This window comes from Emydura macquarii, unplaced genomic scaffold (genome assembly GCF_026122565.2).
Source record: "Emydura macquarii macquarii isolate MOO-44397 ecotype Brisbane River unplaced genomic scaffold, CSIRO-AGI_Emac_v2 contig_2890, whole genome shotgun sequence".
NCBI classification, from domain to species: Eukaryota; Metazoa; Chordata; order Testudines; family Chelidae; genus Emydura; species Emydura macquarii.
Genome location: NW_027133027.1, coordinates 869,810 through 894,388, shown reverse-complemented (window position 1 = coordinate 894,388; position 24,579 = coordinate 869,810). Strand labels below are relative to the sequence as shown.

General features: G+C 39.4%; 1 long non-coding RNA gene across 1 annotated transcript in view; it reads right to left on the bottom strand.

Annotated features, from left to right (window-relative positions):
* Positions 1 to 24,579, bottom strand: part of LOC137166605 (uncharacterized) — a 107,051-nt gene that overhangs the window by 74,069 nt on the left and 8,403 nt on the right. The window contains exon 2 of the long non-coding RNA XR_010923746.1: positions 19,634 to 19,734. This is a non-coding gene — a long non-coding RNA (uncharacterized lncRNA). The remainder of the gene's footprint in view (positions 1 to 19,633; positions 19,735 to 24,579) is intronic.

Sequence of the window (24,579 nt, the reverse complement as noted above, 5' to 3'; positions counted from 1 at the left end):
ACATGCTTCAACTTAAGCATGTGCATAAGCCTTTGCAGTATTGAGGAATCAGTTATTCCAGACTTACACCTGTGTAATTCCATTTATTTCAATGCTTTACTCCAGATTCACAGTGCAACTGAAAGTGGACTGGCCCAGTTATGTTGGTTGAGTACGGGATCTCAGCCTTGGAATTTCAGTATTGAATGGGCATTGTCAATACTGAGATATCAAAAATCTGAGTTGCCTAATGTATAGTGCTCTATGGACACATGAGCACTTGTTTGTAACATGACCGGCACATATTGAATGCAAGCAGTAAAATGAAATTTAAGAATTCTGCTCCTTGAAGCTTCAGAGAATAATGCTGCTATAATTGGCACTGATGTCAGCAGGTACTGAATGCACAGATCAGAATGGAGAGGGCAGATGCATTGGGGAAGAGTTGTTATCTTTTCATGTATGCACTCATTTTTGAACAGCCACTCATACATGCAAACTGAATTCTTGAACAAATAAAGGCTAACAAGCACTGCCACTGACTCCAAGTCTAGGCTCAAGCTCTAGCTAGATCAAAACTAGCTTGATATGCCTAAACTTACTGCAATCACACCTTCAATTGCAGTATAGCCAGACCTCACAATAGGCTGGAAAATCAAAGTCTGTGTTGGTTGTTCTAGGTTATTTTAATTTTTTGTAAACAGCATGAAAACTCTACTTTGTCTCAGTCACTCATGCTGTGGTCAAATCTTCTCATCATTTTTATAAGTTATAACAAAGCAGTCTGATACAATAGTATTTGCCGAAAGGCAAGGCAGGGATTGGTTTGGATACTGTAGTAGCCTATAACTCTTTTCTTAATTTTACTCTCGCCTTTATGAGAGCTAGGGAAAAAACCTCAAGCAACTTCAATTTGACATAGGTTACTGTGCCACTATACAGAATCAATGATATGTATACACAACCCGGACTGGAAATTCCATCTGACCACCAAGATTAAGATTTGAGGATTCTAAATACACATTATTTTAAAAATAGTAAAATTGAGCTGACAATGCTAAGAACCTCAATCCCAACCAGACAAGAACTGTATATTACTGCTACTCTAACAAACCAGAGAAGTATTGGTAGTTCTTTTTTAAACAAAACAACATCTTGAAGAAACACCATCTATCAAATAAGAGCAAGACCACTGATGGAGATATGGAAATCTAACTAATAAAAAGATGTCAAACTGATATACCCACAATGCTCTTCTGATGCATGATCGGAATGAAGGATTTTACCTAAAAATCTCAGATCATTACACTCACAACCAGCCAAATTATTTCACTGAGGGGTTCAGAAGAGGAACATCTTTAGGATTACATTTTCAAAGCAGTCTCAGATCAGCCTTTATATTTGCATATCAAAATTTATGGACAATTTTGGAGCACTCGGCCAAACTTGGATTTGCTCAAAAAGTTGGATAGTTGAGCGTAAAAGTGGACAAAAAATGTTGCTTAAATGCAAAAAATCAGAGTTATGGATTGGAAGAATAGTAGGAACCCAAAAGTATGTATGCAATAACTTGTCACATCAATTTAGATGTCCATGTTACAAGTTTTGAAAGTGGAAAATGATGAAGTAAAATTATTTTCCTGAAATTCACTCTACTTTTATGGAGATAGCTCTCATCATCTACCACAGCGGTGCGAATACTGCAAAATAACATTCCCAAACATTTTTCCCAATTAAAAAAAAAAAAGAAGAAAGCTCACAAAAGTGAAAAAAAGATTTGTGAATATACGTACAAAGGTGCTCACACAAAAATTTGGCCCAAAGATGACTATCTTAAATCGGTTTGTAAAGTCTCTATAGCCAATCAAAAAGAAGCAACAATATCCTGTGAATTAGGTGATCTATCACAAACCATGAGCAACAAACAAGGTGATGAAGATGCAGTCAAAACAGTTAGCTTGCAAACACGTTATAGGCTGTATATGTTTCCATAATGTCTTCTGAACAACTTCAAATCAAGATCAAGTTCAAAAACAAAAAAGGGGTACATTATTTCAACGTATTATTCACCTCATTTATGTCACCCTGTTGTCAAATACCTTTTTCCTCCAATTATTATCAAACAGTTCAGAAGGAGAACATCATCTGAGTTTTTCTGACAGTTCCTTTTTTCTATTTCCCAATCTGAATACATAGGGTGTTGACATATTTAGCTCTGGCCAGTTCATTTCATGTTTGATAATTTTCAGACTTTTACTGTATGTGTGTTACCATATATGTCTCAATATGTATTTAAAAAAAAAAAAGAAAGGGAGAAAAAAATCATTCTGTTTCAAATAATGAGCATGTGCACCTTTTTGCCTCAGGCCTTCATACACAATTTAGCCAGAAAGCCAGGGCAGATCATGATTTAGCTTTTGACATCTCTTGCCTTCAGGCCAGGAGAGACTAATACAGATTTCTGACTCTGAGCACACCATGGAAAAAAAAAAGTGAGAGAGAGAGGCCTTTTATTGACTAAATGATAAAGAGGTTTGTAATGATAAATAACAGTCATTTTATTGTGGAATTCCCCAGAAAAGATGCATTCGACAGTGTCTGAAGAAGCCTAAAAAGCCGAGGCTGGTTCCCCCTGGATCCGAACCTGTTAAGCTCCAATGCTCCTGGGCAGAAATAGAGGTCGCAAATTGCATAGGACGCACACTATTAAAACTGCATAAGCACAATACATAATCACTGCTGCACCAAAGCTAGTTAGGACTAAGAGGATTAGCTGAAGGCTGCTTTTGGGTTTCGCGCCTTCTCCCTTCCCCAAGCCTGTGTCTGACACAATCATGGTGTACAGCCAGATTGCTCGAGAATTCTCTGCCAGCTTTGATCGATAGTTTAATTGTAAACTTTGGGAGCAATAATGGATAATTCAGCTTGAACCGTCCATTATGAGCCCTGTTGTCAAGGACAGAGCCTTCAAAATTAAACAAGAGCTAGGTAATATTATTACATTTGTACAGCTCACCTACAGTTAAATTCCATTTATAAATACTGTCTTGACAATGTATGGAGCTCAATAAACATAGGCCCAGGTGGGTTTAGTGAGGAAGAAAGAAAAGAGGAAAGAAGCCAAACAAATGAGAGAAGGGTGTGAATACAAAACAGATCCACCTAGCAGAAATGGGGTGATATTAAGCAAAGGAAAATTCAGAATAAATGTCCAGAAAATTTGGTTATATCTACTTTCCTATAGGATAGGTTCCTCCAGAAAATGCTGGAGTCACATTTAAAATGAGATTGGCTGCAGTACTGGAGAAAATATTGTAAGCAATAATCCTACGTAGAAAGAGCACTGTACAATGACCTAGGTCTTTTCCATCTAATTTTTATGGCTATAGAATTTTCTTCTGCTCACCCAATATAATTATCTTCTTACTCTGAAAGTTGATTCTGTAAAAATGACATGGGCACTGATCCTGCAAACATTTACTTTATGCCCCGTGAGTAGTGCCATTGACTTCAGTGGCACTACATGATCAGAGCCACAACGGGTTCTAAGTTTCACATTGATTTCCACACCAAATTGATTCCATTTATACACCAGCTAAAAAGATGATTTATTTTTGTTTTTCCTGACAGCCAGCCTTGCAATCAATTTGAGATCTAAAAGTCAAGGTGGGTTTACACATCACCACTAGTAAGCCTAACTAGTAACCCTAACACTACAACTGAATAACTTCAGTACACTTTAGACCAGTAGATTCTGCCTAGCGTTTACATGGATGCATATCAGTGTGTGGGAGAAAAAGGCACCTGGAGGACTCAGAGAGCTTTGCGACTCCATGCAAGGGCCATTAAGCGGTGTAAATCCCTGCATCGTCCCCCTAGGCTTTTGAGGGAGAAGGGATGTGCTGAGGACTGGGATTTATGTCATGAGGACTAGAATTTGAGGCCAGGAGCATTTTGATCTTGTTGCTTTCTCTGGTTTTGGAGGACTTGGTGAGGTTACATTCATATTTTTATGTGTCATATATGGAAAGACACCTACAGCTCTGGATAGGAACCTACATAAATAGCATTCATGTTTGGGTTTTTCATCAAACTGCAAGAACACTAACCAGGAAAGCAGTCATGAGGTACCGGTCTGATCTGAAAAGGAACAAAGAGGGAAGGAAAAAGTGAAAGGGAAATTTCCTGAATGAACCAAAAACATCACTTTCAGAAATTAAACAGTGAAAAAAGATTTAAAATTTTTATGTCTGACTTGCAGGACCAGAATGTAAAATGGGGATAATAACAGTGCTCTGTCACAGGGGTGTTGTGAAGATATATGCATTAAAGTTTGTGAGGCACTCAGGTGATGGTGGCCATATTAGTACCAAAGATAGAAAGCATTTTGCATTTTGAGTTGAAATTATGTACATAACATACCTAAAATGTGATGCCTGTGGGGGTCTGATAACACATTTCACACTTTCTACCATTTTACACAGATTGCTATAAATCTGAATATCCAAATCTAACTATTCTTTGTTAAACCCCTCCAAAAACAATTTCCTCTCTTCCTTCTCCTATCAAAGTCTCTTTATTGACTTCTCTATAGATGGGTTTTTTGGGATTTACCCTTTACAAAGAAACAAACCAATAAATGAATGTATTTAATACGTAAACAGAGATCCAGAATACGTTTGTATTCATTTAAAATAAAGTTGGTTTTCTTTGTATTGTTATTGATAAATATTTTTGCCAAACTTTTAACTTGATCAGATAAACAGGCAGAGGACAAATGAATGTAGTCATTTCTTCCTAAATAGCACAAAGAACCTTGTAAGCATTTTGTTTTTTTAATAAAGGAGCCTCTGAGGGGTTAAGCTAAAAGGGCCATTTCTGACAACATGCAACTGCTTTGCAAGATTTTTATGCAGTATGTTGTATTAGAAATGCATGTAAAATTGGTATGGCCCAAAATATTTTCTAATCTTTGTCAGTCCTTAACATGACAAGAAATTAAGGTAGAATTGTCTACCTAAAAATAAGGTGGAACTTCCACTTGGCCTAGTTACTGTGGTGACTGACATACAGTTCAATCCATTAAATTGTATCTTGTGGTCGTAAGCTATGAACCTGTGCTCAGCAAACTGGGGGAGGTGGTTAACATCCCTTCAGAATCTAGGCAATGATATGCTATTTAGTGATTTAATAAATGCTGTAGGTTTCCTCCTCCCATTGTTGAAAAGTAACAACAAATGTATAGTATTTGAAGAAAAAAAAAAAAAGAGCTATATAAGTAAGCAAGGCCCTTTCAGTCAAGTGAGTGGCAGTTTGGCTGTCCACTTGGATTCGTTTTGCTTTACATTAAGCTGATAGACCTATATCAACATAAGCTGATGGAAAGATCCCAATTCACTTCAATGTCTCCTGCTTCCTGGGGAAAGCCATCGCTCGAAGATGTGACCTCCCTCCTCCTCCTCCTAGTGTGCCAAATCCCTGAAATTCACTTCTATCATAAAGCTCAGTGTATCTGTAATGAAAAGACATGCAGACCCAATCTGCCAAGAAGAAGCAGGTCTTAATATACAGTACATATATGCACATTTCAGACATGGAACAATGCAAGTCTCATCAGACACTCTGTGCTGCTTGCTGTAACCTGACTGTACTGGGATATGTTCTGTTCTTTCAGAGAATTCATTTCTCTCTTGCTTGACATGCTGTAGAGGTCTTCACCCCAGTCTCAGACAAAGTTGGAGATTTGAGGGGTTTTTAAATTATTTTGTGGACAGAATTGTGTTGCTCTCTCTCATCAGGCCTTACATTCATCTGAAATGCACTAATCAGGATTTCCAATTGCAGATTCCACCCACCCATCCCCTTAATTCTCCTAGGCTCTCAATAGTGTTTTTACACAAGATTAATTTCATCTTCATAAATCTGATAAAAGAATAAAAATACACATTTTTGGTAGAGATATAATGCTCATGTGGGCATCCAGCCATCCATTTCAGAAAGAGCAACAAAAAAAAAAAAATTCTGCAAGCTCTTTAGTTTTCTGTTTGTAGAACAACTTCTTGGCAGATGCTGGCTAATTGATATGCACATTTCCAAGGTCACTTTTTACAGTGTAATGTATATTTCTTTCTATTCTATGTTTGAATCCTTGTGTTTCCCTGATGTCGATATCTATGCTAACAGGATAGTTTTTGAAGCTTGGGGACAAGACTCAAACTTTTTTCTAAAGCATACACTTTCCTTGAAATGGGATTTGCCCCCTCAAAGTCAATATCTTATGATGGCACATACTGTAGTTTCAGAGGTCAGGAGGCTGGAGCAAGGATCCTGGGCTGTAAGGAAGCACACATGCAGCATTTCCAGAAAGCAAGGTTGCTACAAAAGGTGTGGCATGTTGAGGAGTGGAAATACTCCAGTTAAACACAAAGATACTTGGCTTGCAGATTCACTCTTTGTTGGGTTTCTTGAACTTAAAGTGGCATATTTTCCAATGGCACTCATCTTTGGCTTAACTCTGCTCCCAATATAGCCAGTGGTAAAACTCCTATTGACTTCAATGAGAGGAAATTTAGGCCAATGATGAATGCTTTTGACAATTCCACCCAAAATCTCTTAATATTTCAGGCAAGATACACACATGCTTACAAATAACCAGGTCCATTGAATGTTTAGTTCTCATCCCTCAGACAGTTTTCATAGCTCAGACAGGCCAAAGATTTGTTAGAACAATAACCTAGCAGGAGGTCTACTCAGTCTGGCATTCAGCTCCAGATATTCCATGATCTTAGACCACTTCCTACTTCCTCTCACTAGGTGGTGCTACAGGAAAAGCACAGGGCTCCCTATGTGACTGTTACAAGAGGAACCTTTTGTCCATTTTTTTTCTTTTTTTTTTTTAAGGTGTAGAAACATTCCCTCCAGAGTTTGTTTTCATTAGTGACAACTAGTGGTGGATAGAACTAAGAACACCAGGCCAAATACTCTGCTCACAGGCAGGCACTCCTAACAGCAGGGAATTTACCATTCTTTTGCTGTTGCTATTTTCTGTTCTCTGTCAGAATGTTGTCTGCTAGGTCACAGAGTGCTGGCCTCCATGCCAAATCCATACAGTCCCGAAACAGTTGTTTTTACAAATAAAATGGGCCATACCTTTGATACTCACATTATTATTATTTGTGTATGGTAGCACCTAGAGGCCCCTCACTCCATTGTCCCAGGTACCGTACAACTATACAAGAGATAATCCCTGCCCTGAAGATCTTGCAATCCAAGTATAAGGCTGTAGGCAACAAGGGGCTGCAAACAGCTTTTAATTGTGCAGGGAGCACAACACCCCCCACCCCCCATACATTGTAACAAATAAGCAATGTACTGATTTACAAGACAGTGCAACTTCAGGACTCAAAAAATAGGGGAAATGGGGGGCAAGGGAAAGCTGTCCCCATAGGCCCTGATTCAGGAAAACATCCTTATTCAAAACAGTAATTAAGCATATGTTTAACATTAAGCACATGCTTAAGGCCTTGTCTATATTGGTGGCAGTATGTAGGGCATGCACAGCTACACACAACACTGAAAGGCTCTGGCAGAGGGGAGGCAGTGGGGAGAGGCTTCAACAGCAGCTTCAGCAGTCTTTCCCCGCTGCTTCCCCCTGCCACAGGAACTGCCAGAGTCTTTCCCCATTGCTGGAGCCTTTCCCAGGGCAGGGAAGGGCTCCGACAGCAGGGAGTCGGCAGGATACTACACTGCTAAAAACAGCAGTGTGTACAGTGGAGGCACTGCTGGGTGCAGAGAGAGCCCCTTGTAGGGTACATATCTTAAGATTTTGGCACGTCTTTACTCACCTAAGCAGGGCCTCCCCCAAACTACTTACTTTATATGCATGCTAGGGAGATGTGCCACGTATGTACTCGGCCCATCACAGTGAATGAGGGTGCAGTATAGACGAATTCTAAGTGTTATGCTGAATCAGGGTCATACTGAATGAAGTTCATGGTGTACAATATCCCACATTTCATCAAAACCTTCAGAAGTTCCTGCTGACTCTTTATAAAAAAAGTCCTATGGAATTTCATAGAAAATAACACTTCTTTATGTTTTTTTAAACCATCTTCTAGAGTTGAATAGACAATTATATTCCCTGCTCTGGAATTATATAGAAAGGTTCAAAAAACATACACATAGGTCATCTTCTATTAAATGCTTTAGGTTTGTAGACTGAATTCTATAGAAACTCTACCTTAATCCTTATGAAGTTTTGTAGGAGTTCTCCACTAGGTGAGTTTCTGGAGCCCAAATGAAGTAATGTAGATCATAGGTGACATTCAGGTGTTGTGCTAAATCTCAACAGAAAAAAAACCCACAATCCTCATAGCAATTTCCCCTCCTTGATATTTCCTATCTTTTTTGATCAGCCCAAAATAATACATGAACTGTTCTGCTAACAATAAAGTATCAACATACCTGTGGAATTTATGGTTACGATTAGGAGACATTTAGAAACCCCCCCACACACACACACACGCACACACAGTAAGACTAATTTTCTTTGCATTATATTTTTACAAAGCTCAATGGATGAAAGAAAACAAAACATTGTTTTAAACTTTGGCAATGTCTAGTTCAAAACCTTTTAACAAGGAGCCACTCACAAAAGAGTAGAGAATAATTCCCTAATGCCGACACCCACTTCCAGTTCCTGCTATAATGGCAATTCACCTTTCCAATGTTAAACACATTTCCATCTATGGGCTGCCAAAAACCAGCATTTGCTTTAGAACAGAAATGAACTGACTTCAGAGTACAATGGAATTGCTTTTCCATTTCTGCGTGGGTGTTTCTTTACTTGAAAGAAAGCTACTGTATAAAAGACAAGGAAAGCATCTTTGATGTGCATGTGGCATTTTTAAATGAAGGCTTTCTCTAACATATTCTGAATTTTACCGAGAAGTAGCAATTAAAGGATTATCAGTTACTTCAAACATGAATTCTTTGGATGCTGCTCTGCCTTGCTTTGTTAAGTTAATAATTATGTTTTAAGCTGCCTTTTTAAAAAATAAACTGTACTTCTGTATTAAAAGTTAGAGATATGCAATCACAGAATTGCTTACAAAAAGCAAAGTTCTGCTTTCTGTCCTGTAAGACAAGTTACAGCAGCTGGCTGAATAATATGGGAAAAAAAGATTTCTCCAGACATTTCCGGCAAGAAAGAAGGCGGGCATCAGCAATCAATCTCTGAATGAGTTTTTTTTTTTTAAAGGCAAGACAAAGTAAATGTGTTTGTTCTTCCACAAAAGTTAGCACGGGATTAGGAAAAAAATATTTCGTCATAAAAACATAATGCAAGCAGAGAATATTCTTTATCAGCCAGACAAAATCTAGACCATTGTCTTTATGAACCTGTCTTCTTCAATAAAATTGATAGAAGTGAATTATTATATTTATTAGGAGTGAGATCTTCATCTTCAGTCCAGTCACTTTCTGCCACATAAAAGGGCAGGAGCAAAGTAAAAGGGCTATAAAAAGAGCCAGATCCAGCCAGAGGAGGATTCCCCAAGCTCAGACACTGAAGAAGGGAGCCATAAGCTTCCCTTCTAAAGGTTCCCTCTTCAGTCTTGGCACACGGGTTGTGCTGAGGGCAGGGCTGGGCATGAGGGGATCGTATGAGAAGCAGAGCTGCAGCACGTAGCACAGGGGATATTCTGGGTAGTGCTACATTCCAAAATGCAACCCCGGGGGGGAAGACAGGGGCACATAGTTTAGACGGATCTCCTGGTTGGTCTAAGTTATTCCAGAAAGCCCTCCTGGCCTTGGAGCAGCCAGAATCAGGAGGCCACAAAAGGTGCCGTTAAACCACCTGAGCCCCTCATCCTGCAGCAAATTCCATATGGAGAATTCTCTTAGATCATCTCACCCTATATATTTATTATATACACACACATTACTTATATAGTTAGTGTTGGATTCACAGTACTAGCTACATACACCAATTTGTCTGCTTCTCTCACAGACATCTTCACATCTTTGAACACGCTTCTTGTTAACTCATGGAAAACATTCCCCCAAACTGAATTACCACCTTCTTCAAATCCCTCCTCAAGATCAAGTTCTTCTGTGGTGCCAACAAAAAAGCCTAGAACAGCTACTCTGTCATCTTTCCTTCTCTTTTCCTCTCCTCCACTCTTCCCAAGATACACGTAGGGTAATAATTACCTACATGTTTCTTTTAAAAAAGTGTAATGCTGTACACATCTACAGATAATTGCAAAAAAGTATTAAAAAGGCAACTCTACCTCCGTTTTTAAGAATGGCTAATTGTTTATTGTATTTATGCTCACACTTCTGTGAGGCAGAGAAGTCCTATTAATCCCATTTTTCAGATGGGGAACTGAGACAAGAGTGGTAGATTGATTTGTCCAAGTTCACACAAGAAGTCTGTGGAAAGGTAGAGGTATTTTTTCCTCCCCCTCCTAGTTCTTAGCACATTACTGGCCCAACATCCAGAAATTTTTGTCCTCTTGCTTCTATACTGACCATGGCTCCCCCCCGTACATAAAAAGTGAAAGAAATGAAAAATGTAAAGATCTTACAGTAAAATTATCTTGCTGACATCACACATATGCAGTAATTTATTTATTTATTTACTTTTACTACCAAGGTGTTAAGCAGAGACCTTGGCATCCATCCACCTATATATATTGTGCATGCAATATGGGTGAGAATGCAATAGCAATGAAATCAGCAAGCAGGCGAGTTTCACACCACACACAGGGCTCCTTTCACCAGGACTTCAATTTTTCCAGCTGAGTCTTCCAAAGCCTTGTTCTTTCTAAAACAAATGCTTCAACCAACTTAATACTTTACACTGGCTAGATGAGATAACAACCACCAATATCAAAGAAAATATCAGTGCTAGACAACTATAGCTCAGCATGCCCTACAGCAGTTCCAGTCATAGCTGGAAGACCAGGATATAGATGAAACCTCTTTGGCATGATCATTTGTGTATATAGGGTAGAATATCAGTGCACTGCTGACACTGTTTTCTCTCTCTGGCCTAGTGTACCCTGCATGTCAAGTCTCTACTCTGGAGGAACATTTGAAGGATATATGACCTGCTGGATGTCTCAGAGCTATTTCGTTCTCAACCTATGGAAGCCAGAAGTCTTCCTGTTGGATAGAGAAACAGTCAGGTATCTATTTTGCTGTGACCACTGCTTTCACACTAACCAGTTTTGTCTCAGTGTTATGCTGCTCCATCTGTCATATCCACCTATTGTCTCATACTTAGACTGTAAACTCATTGAGGCAGGGACCATCTTTTTGTTCTGTGCTTGTACAGGGCCCAGCACAATGGAGTCCTGGTCCACGCCTAGGGCTTCTAGGTGCTACTGCAATATGAGTAATAAATAACACAGCATTTATTGTCTAATCAAAAGGAATTAGGAAATCTTTTATCCTTTGACAAAGCACATGCCCCAATGCACTGTAAGTTTTTTATGGTAGCTTTGTAAATCTTTGTATCTACTTTTAATGCTAAGAGTAAATGTATTGAAAATGAAAGTGTTATATTTCTGGAGCCAGCAGAGAAGGAGATAGTCAGAGAGATAGACGCAGGGGGAGCTGATGGAAACACAGCTCACTGCTATGCTTGCTTTATTGTCTTAGCAAAAGTGAAATTAACATGAAAGTGAGCTGTTGCACTAGGGAGTGGGGGAGACCGCAAGGTAAAATGTCTATCATACGCATAGGTATGGAACTTCCAAATTCCAAAGATAATGCTGAGTGTCTCACTCTATTTGTACATAGTTCTTCTCAGGAGTAGTGAGTGTTTGTGATGCAATGACAATTGGTTTCTCCAACTGCAATGGTAGTGTAAGATGCAAAGTGCAAGTGCAAAATGTGTAAGATTTTCTGCTGACATCAAGTTTCTTTTGCTTCCTTTTCAGTCCATTTCCATTTTTATTTTGCTTGTAACAGTTCATGTAAAAGTGCCAATACTGTCACCAGATTAGACAGAAATTTACCATAGTAGTTAAGCAGTCCTAAGAATGAAACTGTTAACATGTTCTCTGGCAGTGGCACTTGAACTGCCTTATTTTTCTCTGACAATTTCCTTAAGCACATGGCATCACTTACATTTCCAAATTTTTCATACATTCAGTTGAATAACTCACATTTGTCTCTATGTGCTCTCACAGTCCATGGTCTTCCAAATGTTGCAAGACAGTGTCCAAATTTTGAAGATGATCCTCTTGAACCTGTCCTGAAACAAGGCCTGAATTCTATTCAGTCCCTTCAGAATCTAATCCATGACTTTCTGGAACAGAGCAGGTGCTGATGTGATACCAAAAGGCAACCTGTTGGAACAAAATATGCCTTTTTGCGTGTTAGTTGTGAGATATTTGTGAGGTGCCAGATCAATCTTCATTTGTAAGTATGCACTGAGCAAATCCGTGTCACTTTGAAATCTCCACAAATTCAGACTGAGCCATCCTTCTTCATCACTGGTACGATGGTGTCACAGGGTCCCTGCTCTGCCCCCACCTTCTTACCCACAGAAAGGGCACAGAGTCCCCCAGGTGTGCTCCCAGTGATGCTTTATTACAAGTCCCCTTCACCAATATCACCACAGACCCCAAGATACCAACCACCTATTTACAGTTTTTGCCAAGCTTTAGGCCCTCTCAGCAGGATCTGAGGGCAACAGAGGTCTCCCTATTCAAGCCCTGTGCGTGACTAGTGCCAGCTAACCCTATTCCTCTCTTCTCCCCTCGCACTTCTTTCATGAGCCTCCTATCGGCCCTGGGCTGGTGGGCCAATTGAGTTTAACACCAACCAGCTTCTCCTGGGGCACTAATTAGCCTCTAATATTTTGGATGACTGTCAGATTTAACAGTGAGCTTCACTGACACATTGATCATGTGTCCGAGTTCTTTTTCAAGAACTTTGGAGTGTCTGTCCAGTATTTCTTGAAGATTTTGAGGTGTTTTCATGATTGCCTTGATCTCTGTCAAATTCACTTTGAGGTTCTCAAGCCAAGATCTGTCAAATAATGGTGGATACTTCTCTTCAATCACATTCAAGGGTAAAATAACTGATTGTCCTTCTAGTTGAACTTTCACCTGGAGTATCCCTTTTGGGACTAATTGTTCTCCAGTGTAAGTCAAATCATGGAGGTTTCTTCCTCAGGAACTGGTGACAAAGTCTAGTGACAAGTAGATGCAGAAAACAGCAAGTCCATTTCAAGCTCCATTCTTGTAGAAACTCCTTCAATCAAGAGTGTAACCCAGATTCCGATAACACATGTAGTGCGAGGTCTTGGACAGTGTCACTGGAACTCGTCTTTTTCCACATTATGAATTCCCAACTTTGATCTTTTCTTAGGTATAGCCTTCATAGGTGTATTCTGGATATAGTTACTCTGTGTTGCTGGTCACTGAACTGTGCCAGAGGTCACAATGACGTGTCCTTTTTTTTGCACTTTCTGCAAAATACCTTACATGCTCAGCAATCCTTTTTAGAGTATGTAGTTTGCATACAATAGCCACACAGAAATTCCTTTTGTTCTCATGGTCTTGTGTCTGACCAATTCAGGAGATGAACTTCTTGGTTTACACTAAATTCTTCTCTGTGGTCTTCATTGGAACTGCTACCTTCAACAGCCTTTTTGAATATAAGCATTGATACAGTCAATAACTTCTTCCAGACCTGATCATTGCATAATCCAGAGACTAACCGGTCATGCAGGGCATCATTTAATATTTGTCCAAACTGACAATGTTCTGACAACTTCCTTAAGGCAGCAACAAAATGTACTACCTACTCTCCTCTTCCCTGATGTCACTGATGAAACCAATATCATTCTGTTATTATTGATGGGGTAGGAGAAAAATGTTGCATTGCTGCAGTAATTGCAGTGTATCTGGCAATTCCAGGCACAGTTGGAGACCATAGGTCACACAGCAGTCTGTATGCCTTCAGACCCATCATTGTCAGCAAGGTTGAAACTTGTTGTCTGTCTGGAATGGTGTTGCAGGTTACAAAAAACTTTTGAGATATACCTCCCATGATTCCCAGCTGTCATTGATCTACCAATATTGCTTACAAAAAGTGCCATTTCTCTGTTCTTGTGTTGGACTTCACTCCTCCTCGAGGTCATCTGTTCCACAAGGACTTTTGTTTTGTTTTGTTTTGTTTTACTGTGCACTGTCTGCGCTCGATCATCCTCTGCTGGCTGTGTATGAGAGCTGTCAATTGCAATGAACCCAAATGATTACTTTGTTTTGAGTTAACTCAATTTAAAAAATTAGTCACAATTAATCACAGTTTTAATAGCACTGCTAAACAATAATAGAATACCAATTTAAATTTATTATAAATATTTTTGGATGTTTTTCTACATTTTAAAATATATTGATTTCAATTACAACACAGCATATAAAGTGCATAGTGCTCACTCTCTATTATTATTTTTATTACAAATATTTGCACTGTACAAAAGATAAATAGTATTATTCAATTCACCTCACACAAGTACTGTAGTGCACTCTCTTTATCCTGAAATTGCAACTTACAAATGTAGAATTATGTAAAAAAACCTCTCTCAAAAATAAAACAATGTAAATCTTTAGAACCTACAAGTCCATTTAGTCCTACTTTTGTTCAGCCAATCACTGTTTATCGTTACAGAAGATAATGCTGCCTGCTTCTTATTTAAAACGTCACCTGAAAATACGAACAGGCGTTCACAGGGCACTGTTGTAGCCAGTGTTGCAAGGTATTTACATGCCAGATATGCTAAACATTCGTATGCCTCTCAAGCTTCGGTCACCATCTTGCCTCTCCACTACTACTTCCCCCAATCTCAAAACTTCATAAAAATATTAGGACCTTGTAACAGAGTGGCATGGCCTCCTTCCAAGGCCAATGCCAAGGGGCCAATCCATGCCACCAGTCCCAGTAGCTCAGTCAGAGGAGAGCCGCTGGAGGAGGACGGCAGCTCCTGTCCACTGCAGAAGTGGGAGCCCTGTGAGGACTCCTGCAGCACCGAGGACTCACCTGACTTGCCAGAGCTGCACAACAACCCAGACGTCAAGGATCTACTGGAACTGCCACTGGTGACATGCCCCAAGGAGGCAGATGATAACCCTTGGACACAGGTACTTTGTAAAGGGGGCAGAGGAAGTAGCCTAGGGGTAGCCGATCACAGTCTGGCTGTGCTCATGCCTGAGCACAGGTCAACGCATTTTGGCTGGAGCCCCACTGATCCAGTGACAGAGCACTCTGCCACTGTTAGGGCCCTGGGCTGGGACGCAGTGGTGTTGGGAGGGCCTGCATTCCCCTTCCCCCTTGCTATCCCACCTCTCAGGTAGCAGCCTCAACCCGGCCTGTGAAGCCTCAGTGGTGCTCGAACCTTTGGCCTGCCTCACACTGCCTGAGGGCCTGGGCTCATAGACTCCTGGAGGGACTGCCTGGTTACAGACCAGTCCCCTAACTGTTGACTGTCCCCTGCCCTGCCTGAAGGGCCAGTGACTGATGTGAGCCCTCCCCAACCTTTGTCCCTGGGGACTCTCCTCACTGCGGATTACGAAAAGGCGTGGCCTTCCTCCAAGGCCGACATGAGGGTTGACCCCAATCTATTACAGACCTGAACCTTTAACACCCACTTATTCCCATGAGGTTCCCTTTCTCAAACAAGTAGGCCCATTCAGGTGAATGGGATTGCTCACGTCAGTAAGGATTGTAGGTCAGGCCCTTGATACTGAGTAAGGCTAAAATGTTAACAGCTGCCCAACCTAGGATTACCACAAATTTAAAAATATCTTGTTCCAGAAGAACCACAGTGCCACGGCATTTAGCAACAGTGTCCCCTTCTACTGACAGATCACTTGCACAAAGATGGCAGAGACTCTGGCTTCAATTGTCCCAGGAAGTGATCTACAACCATCAACACACCTACATTAGTTTTGTTTTCCTGGCTCAGTTTCCAAACATAACCCAAATAAGTTAGTTCCAAAGAATGACACAGACATGTAAAAAAACCAAGGCTTTTGAAATGCTGTGTTGTAAGTAGAGCTACTCAGAACATTTTTGATGAAACATGCTCCTTTTATTGAAGCCAAAACATTTTTGTGGAGATGTATCTGTTTTCCTGAAACTTTTATCAGGGCAAAAACAGAAGAATTCTAGAATTCAGTGGCTAGGGTACTGGCCTGGAATGTGGAAAACATAGATTAATATCCCTACTTTGCCTATTCTGGAATGAAAAACCTCCCACACACATGAATCACCCACACACATTTTTTGCGAAAACATTTCAAAAGGTTTCATTTTTGTTCCAAGGAAACCAATTTCAGGATCTCAAAAGACAGCTCAAAATAGAATTGCCAGACTTCAGTTAGCTCTAGCTGTAAAGTCATCCTGATTTCCTGTTGCCTGGGTTTTCCTCTGATTGTAAGCATCAAGAAATCCTTCATTTATGTTGTGGAAAAATATCATGCATTTCTCTCCGAGTTAAACTTGAAAGGCAGATTTCCACACCCCTTTCTTAGGATTTCAGATGTTTATCAACAGTTTGCCAGATCTGCTGTCATCTTTAAATGAACATCTAAAAATTGTTTGCAACAATCACATGACAAAAAATCCTAATGTAAAGAATTCCAGAGACAGCCAAAAAGGTGTGCTTCTTCCCCAACACCAATCATCTAACTATTAACCCCCACCACAAAACTAATTTGGAAGCAATAAAATCTGTAGTGACATTGTCTGGACCTTACACGATATATACTTGTGGTAAAATTTTACCATTCTGAAACTAGTAAAATCATAATTATGTACAATTGTTCAGAAGCTTACATTTTTACTCACTGAAGTTAACAAGTAACTTTATACACTGTACAGCAGTAAAGGAATACTTCTGTTAGTTCTACAGAGGAGACACTGTCAAAAGATGACGCATTGAAATAATCATATTTTAGACATTCCATTCCACATGTCCAGACTGGAATGAATTTAGGAATGAAGGGTAACATTCTGCAAAAGCACCTAACTCACTTAGGCCCCAAGTCCCATTGAAGGCCACTGGAACATAAAACTCAGTTAGGAAGCTTAGGTGCTCTTGAAAATTTTGCCTGAAGTGGCTGAGCTACTAATAAAAAGATGACCAAGATACACTCAAATAGTTTATAAAGAATTAATAAATGATTAATAGATGTTATAAGCAGGTTAAACAATGCGTAGCATGTTTTATAGAAGGTTATAAGCAAAATCAGCAGAATGTATTTTAGATGGTTACAAACCATGATAAGCAATCTATAACTTAGACTCTAATAAATGATTAATCAATTATTTACCCTTTATAAACTATTCTATAGATATATCATTAATATAAAATGTGACTGAAAAGATGCTAGTAGTGGATCCTGGAAATCAACTTACTTCAGTATCAGGTAATTTAGGTGAAACAAAAATCAAAGGAAAAACTATAAAAACACTTCTGTGAAGGGAAATTGTGGCTCTCCAGTGCATTAGAATTACTTGAGAGAGTCATAATAATAGGGAATAAAATACAACCAGTCCCAGAAGATATAATATATTTGAACTTCCAAAAAGCTTTGCTCCAGTCCTTCACAAGAAGTTCAGGAAACTTAGTATCCATAGATTAGAAGTAATGTTCCTTCATGATTTAGAAACGAGTTACAAATAGGAATAAATGGTCAATTTTTAACCTGAAAAAAAATTAGCAGGTGGGTGTCCCAAGAATTTATTTGGTGTTTTTAATATATTTGTTATGTGGCAAAGGAGGGGAGCATTAGGGTGTAAACATTTGTGAATAACAATAAATTACTTCAGTTAGTCAGGACTAGAGAAGATTGTGAGGAACTTCAGAAGGACCTAACAAAGCTAAGCAACTGGGCAATGTGATGGCAGTGGAAATTCAACATAGACAAATGCAAGATTATGAACATAAGAAAAATTTTTCTGAACTTCTCATATACATCAATGAGTTTAAATTGGCTCTCTCCACTCAGGAAAAAGACAGAGAACTGCAATCACTGAGGGGGAAAAGGCAGTGGACAGCTCAGTGTAAATATCCTGTTCGTGAGCAGCTGTGGTCAAAAAGGTAAACCAGATGCTAGGTTCTATTAAAAGAGATATAATGAATAATACTGAAAATGTGATAATACAACTAAACATATTGATGGTGCTCCTTCCCCTTGAATATCAAGTTCCTTTTTATTCACTCTATCTGAAGGAGAATGCAGCAAAAATAGAAAGATCCAGAGAAGGGGAACTGAAATTATTAGAGGCATGAAGAAATTTCCATAGTAGGAGAGACTGAAAAGGTTAGGACTATTTTGTTTAGAGAGGAAATGAACAAGAGGTGACAAGATAGACGTATATAAAATAAATGGTATACAGAGTTAACTGTACAGGCCAAGTTATATTTGCAATCTTCTCCTTCAACTTCCTTAGCAATGGTGTCTGTGCTAATACCATTCACCTTTGAGGGAATCCCACTTTCTCATATCAGCAAGTGATTGTGCCTTTTCCATGGTGGTCCCTAGAGTGTGAAGTTTGTGGCATCCTAAAAATCCATCTGGATTCATATCTCCCCACTTCAGCAAATAAAGACAACACAACTCTAGATGTCTGCATTTCAAAGATGAGATTTTATTATGACTGTTGATAGCCCAATTTCATGGTTTGCCTTTTTTTGGTAATGGATTCCCTTGTTTGTTTTTATCTTGGTAATTTTCAGACAGTGACTTAAAAACATATTTCTTGTATTTTAATTTGTATTATATTATACAATGTCCTGGGCATCCAGGCATGTGTGGAGGCACTTTAGAAATAAAGTTATTTATTACCTTTTATTATGACAATTAGAACCACAGCCTCAAGTCCTCCCTCTGTTTTTACTCAGGCTAACCTTCACTGGTTTCCATTGAGTTTTGCCTGAGTAAACAGTGTAATAATTTCAAGATCTGACCCATAAAAATTATTATACAGAAAAATGCTGGTCCTGATTTTCAGATCAAGCCTCTATTTTTGTGGACACAATTTTGAGCCTTCAATTAATTGACAAGAAAAGACATGTGAGTTGTGGGCACACAACTGAAAGAGCAACCTGCAGCCACAATTCACTACAGACGCAAAATTATGGAGGCCTGGTGTGGGGAGAAAAATCAGGTCCACGCAGTAGATTCTCAAATAATTATCTTATTCCCTAATATGCAAGTTGCTCCTCTCTATTTACATGGACTAAGTAAGCATTATTTCAAAGGCTGTCATTCCAAAGTAGGTTTTTGTAAGGTGATTTTTTTAAAGCCATTTGCATTGGTCACAGAATTAAACCAAATTGGTCTGCTGGCTTGACCTAGGGAAAAACCCCTTCTTCTCTTTACTCAATAAATTATTACAGGCTGTTCACAAATCACAAATTACATGCCTTATTATTATGTTCTGTGGCAATCTCAAAACCACAAGTGTTTACATGTGCTGCACACATACACTTTGGGGTTTTAATAGCTGGTTGACAAGAGATTAAAGGCAGAAATATGGCATTTTATTAAAGCAAACATATCAGTATGCCTACCATGATAAAATGATCTAGTTTTCTTCAGACACAAAAGTTTCTGTTGAGTGATACCTTTGAAATTCCTTGAGGGCACCCTATTATTCACTTTCCTCTGCAGAGAGCAGCTGCAAATGGTCTCCAATTTTCAAAGAGTATTGCCTGGTCATTCTTTACTGTCAAAATGAAGAAGAGCATAAAAGTTAAGTCAATAAAGTAATATGAAATGCTTAATATAAAAATTCAAGAATGAATGATTAACCATTAAAAACTTACAGTAGCTATTTCAGTCAGGAAAAAAAATTAACATTTCCCCTGAAACCTATTAACACTCCTTGTAAACAATATTCTTTCTTGAAATATATGACCTTTCCTAATGCTCTCCCTACACATGGCATTTTTCTTATATCCACTTTACCTTCACTGATATGCAGTTGATTTCCTCAGGAGAGGGTGTTCAGTACCCCTTCCTCTGATCCACTGAAAAATGAGTTATTTTATTGCATTCTTCCTCACAAATACACCTTATCTTCTGCTTTAGATTTTGAAACCCTTTTCCAATATGAGAGTCACACAACCTGTTGTAGCTGATGACATGCCACCACCACTACAGCACTTGTCAAGTGGTAAACACAGAATGATCTCATTCATTTGAGCCAGATACAGCTGTATTTGTGTACGCTAGGAGAAATAATGTGCTTTCCTTCTGCAATCAACGGGGCAGTAATTTTAAAACAAACCATTATCTGGGCTCCTTCATTAATAAAATACAGTTTCGACTGCATACAGTCGTATATATCCAGACAATCTGCAAGATAGGGAGTGCCATCCAATCTTTTGGAGAAAAGCCATTCTCTGTGTTCAGGGTTCACTTTGACCTGTGACTTTTCCTTCAGTGTAAAATATATAAAGGAGGAAGAAGGCGGCAGAATGTCACCTAAAGGCAAATGGAATAGGATTCCTAGTCAATAGGGAAAAGGACATGGAAATTATCTGAGGCTATGGCACAAATGACACTTTTAAGACTGCCAGATGTTTTGGGCTAACAGGTTTGAGAAGCTGCTATAAGGTAATGATACCACTTAGTCATGGCATCAGTTTCTGTAGGTTTTCAAGCTTCTGTGTGGTATCTGTAAGCTTAAAATGAGACCTCTAGTATTACCAGAGATTTGCAGCTTGCTTGGAGCAACTGCACTAAAAAGAGCTAAGAACTGGAATAAGTCAAGCAAACAAATACAGAAATAAAAGGTGCAAAGCAACAGGTGAGCACGTGATGGTGAAAGTCGTGGCATGAGCCCTGAAGGGAGACGGACAGCAAAGGAAAACAGGTATAATAGGAAGCAACTGCTTGCCACTAAGCTGGATGCCTCTGCCCTACTGGCAGGCCAAAAATTAGGGTCAATTTCTATATAACAAGCATATTTCTATAACTAAGATGATGAAATAAAAGTTTGTGAAGCCTGATGGTTGCAATTTACAAAAGAGAAATGAGGAAAAAACAGTAAATGCTACATTTAAAATTACATTTGAACGAAGGAGTATGACATGCACATGCTCGCAACTGAATCCTTTATTCTAATCCAGTGCAAATTTACTTCAATAATACTATAAATCTAAGGTTTACAACTCTGATTTAGATTAGAAACAACACATTGCTAAAGCCTGTAGTAACATATGAAATTAAAAGCCAATTTTTACATTTTAACAGAACAAAAACAAGCAAGCTAAACTCTATTGTCACAGGTTCCACTCACCGCTAGGGGTGCCTCTTCCTGGATGCTCTGGGGATTAATTTCTTCCAGGTCTGCTCACCCTACTGCCTCTCACTCTCTCACTCCAGGTGCTCCTTCTTCGTGACTTGGCCCCCCGGCCAGGTCATTATCGGTTTCCCCCTTCTGGGGTATCAAAATCTTTCCTAACTAGCAATCTCAGGCAGTCTTCCCATTCACTGCCTCAATGGTGCCACTTCTCCAGTGGCTGGCAAGGGAATGCAGGCCCATTCTCTACTCTGGATTCCAACTCAGTGACCCTGTAGTTCAACAGCCCTGGTCTGTACCCTCTTGAACCTTGTTGTCTTTCCCCTGAGCCCTCTCCATACCTTCTGGCTCTCTCCCACTCTCTGGGTTTGCCAGCCTCCCAACTCCCTTTTCCCAGGGAGTGATTGTAGACTATTTGCCTCTGTAGCCCCAAACACACTTCCCTTTTCCCAGGGAGTGATTGCAGCCTACTTCCCTGCAGCCATTTTCTACTATCAGCTTCCTGGCTTTATAAAAGCCCCTCCTGTTCATGCACAAGTGAGCTTCCCCTAATTAGAGCTTTTCTCTGACCCTTATTTCTCCCAGTTTGCAGCCTAATAGGTTAATTGGCCCAACTGGCCTCTGTTAACCCTTTCGGGGCGAGTGTGGGGTGAACACCCACATCCCATCTATATATGCTAAAGTCCAGGAAAATGGCCGCGTTTGTTTTTAATAAACATATTTAAAGCAAAATAATCTTGATCTAGCAGTAACAAGCATAAAAGTTGCAGTACTGGTGACAAAGGCCACAACCCTGCTAAGGCTTACACATCTGCTTAACTTAATGCACTGTGAGAAGTCCCACTGAAGTCAACAGAACTTCGTACAGTGTGTAAAATTAAGCACCTGCACAAACATTTGCAGAATGGAGGCCAAAGGCAAGAGCTTTATTTACTATGGGTCATTCCAGTCACTAAGATTACTTGCTCAAGTAAGGGATGAAGGATTTGACCTCACATGTAAAAGAATGGAGAGCAACAGAGAAGATAATTGTCCTCTGATTTACAAAACTTGGTAATGCTTTATAGCAGGAGATTTTCAAGAACACAAGGGAAATGATGTGCCTAGTGTATGTTTTGCTCTTTACACAGCAAACATAAAGGAAGCACACAAATGCAATGGGGTTCAAATAACCAGGTCTATGAATGATATACAACACACCAGACCAAACCACATACATACATTGCCTCTGCTGTAGTGTTTTGGCATACAAAGAAGACAGAGAAGGCTATTACAGAGCTCCCACACTATTAAAAGGGATACTACCCATTTCCTATACACTATATATTCCTCCCACTTTAGTGGGAAAAGATTTTTTAAAGTTACAAAGGTCTAACTACCTTTAAAGATACTACATGCTACAAACTGAGACGTGGATTATAACGTCTCTCTGGGTCATCACAAAGTATCTAGGTGTCTGAACTCTCTGGTGCATCTATATCTGCAGCATCTTCCAGCTTTGTAGTGACAGGGTCACTTGTAGGAGAGCCCAGGACTTGTAGCTAACTGGTGCCCTCACTAGTCGCTGTCTGTGGCTGCTCTGCAGGCTCAGTGTTCTCAATAAGAGTTATTGGAGTAGAACAGCCTGTAGAAATTGTGCTCAAAAGCTGATTTACATGTCTTCCCAGGAAGTGCTCTGTGCCACTTCTACCCAGTGAGAGAGAAAGAACGAGGCTGTGATGTAGTCACTCCAAGTTTTCCCATGAATTATCTCAGTAGTTTCTTACTAAATCTTATTCTTCCACACAAAACCTGCACCTTCGGGTGTGACTATTTATGACCATTTGACCACACTTGTTTTTGTAAGAATGCCCCTCTGTAGATCCAACTTCAGCAAGTCCAGACATGACCTTAAATTACACCATATAAACAACATCACTGGTGTTTGATTTGTAGTAGCAAGTACTTCATTCCAAGAGGCCAACAGAAAATTCACAATCAAGGTATAAGCTACATTTATCCAGAGTCATAGCACAGATCACTTGCTTGAATGTCTGGATAAACGTTTCCACTAATCCATTTGTAGCAGTATGGCAAGGAGCTGATGCAACATGTCTGACACCTTTTCTTAAGACAAATAGTTGAAACACTTTGGATGTGAATTTAGTTCCACTGTCACTTACAATCAGTTCAAGAACTCACATCTGTGAAAACAAGAGAGTTATCACCTCCACTGTCTGCGCTGAATTAGTTGAATTCATATAGAATACTTCAGGACATCCAGAATGGGCATCTACTGCAATCAAAAACATATATCCTATAAATGGTCTAGCGTATTATATTTGGATTTGTTGCCATAGAGTTATTGGCCATTCCCAAGGACGCAAAGAAGAATGTTTAGACATGTGTTGTGCTTACTGACAACCTTCACGTTGTTTTGCTATTTTGTTTTGCAAGATTTTATGTGTTTCTTAAAGCCCCAGGTTCTGGAGCCACCTTATTACATGAGAATATTAGCTTTCACTAAAGAAAAACAAAAGTAAGTTTCTCGCCCTGGCTGTTACAGAGCAAATCTTGAAAATCTGAGCCCCAAAGTCTCAAAAAACAGAAATCATATAAAAGAACCCAAAATCTATTATTTCTTAAAATCTCCATTTTTAAGCCAATCTCATGATTTTAAGGGGACCTGATTTGTAATTTTTGAAAGCTGATAGTTGGCTGAATACTGCATGGCTGCTGATGCAGAATATATAATATTGGGGGCAGGCCATAAAGAAGAAATTCTTGTCCGCTTTGTTTTCCAGATTCACTTATAAGGGGAAATATTATGCTACTATTTAAAAGAAGTGAAATTTATTTCATGCCATTTTTTTTTTCCTAAACAGGAGAGAGAGAAACACAAGTGGTAGAGGGGCGTAGAGCCAGCCATCAGGACAATCTCAAGTTTTTCAGGTTCCCATTGCAGGCAGATGTGTTGAAATAACGTACAATGGAGCATTGGTCATACACAGAAAAACTACTGTATAAGCACTGTGCAGTCTATTATCTAGAGCTTGCCTTCAGAGTAAATACAGTTGGAAGTAGCCAAACCTGTCAATGACTCCTCTTGGTCTTTTGCAGTCATTATTGTCACATTGTCTGGGCATTATTCTGAGACTCTTACCACCACCAGGCAGAACCTAAACATTGCTGCCCAAATGGTCATTACTTTGAACTTTTCAGTGTCCAATCTGGTCAAGAGTAAGTTTTGGTTTATATTAGTCTATGTTGTAAATAATTAAGAAT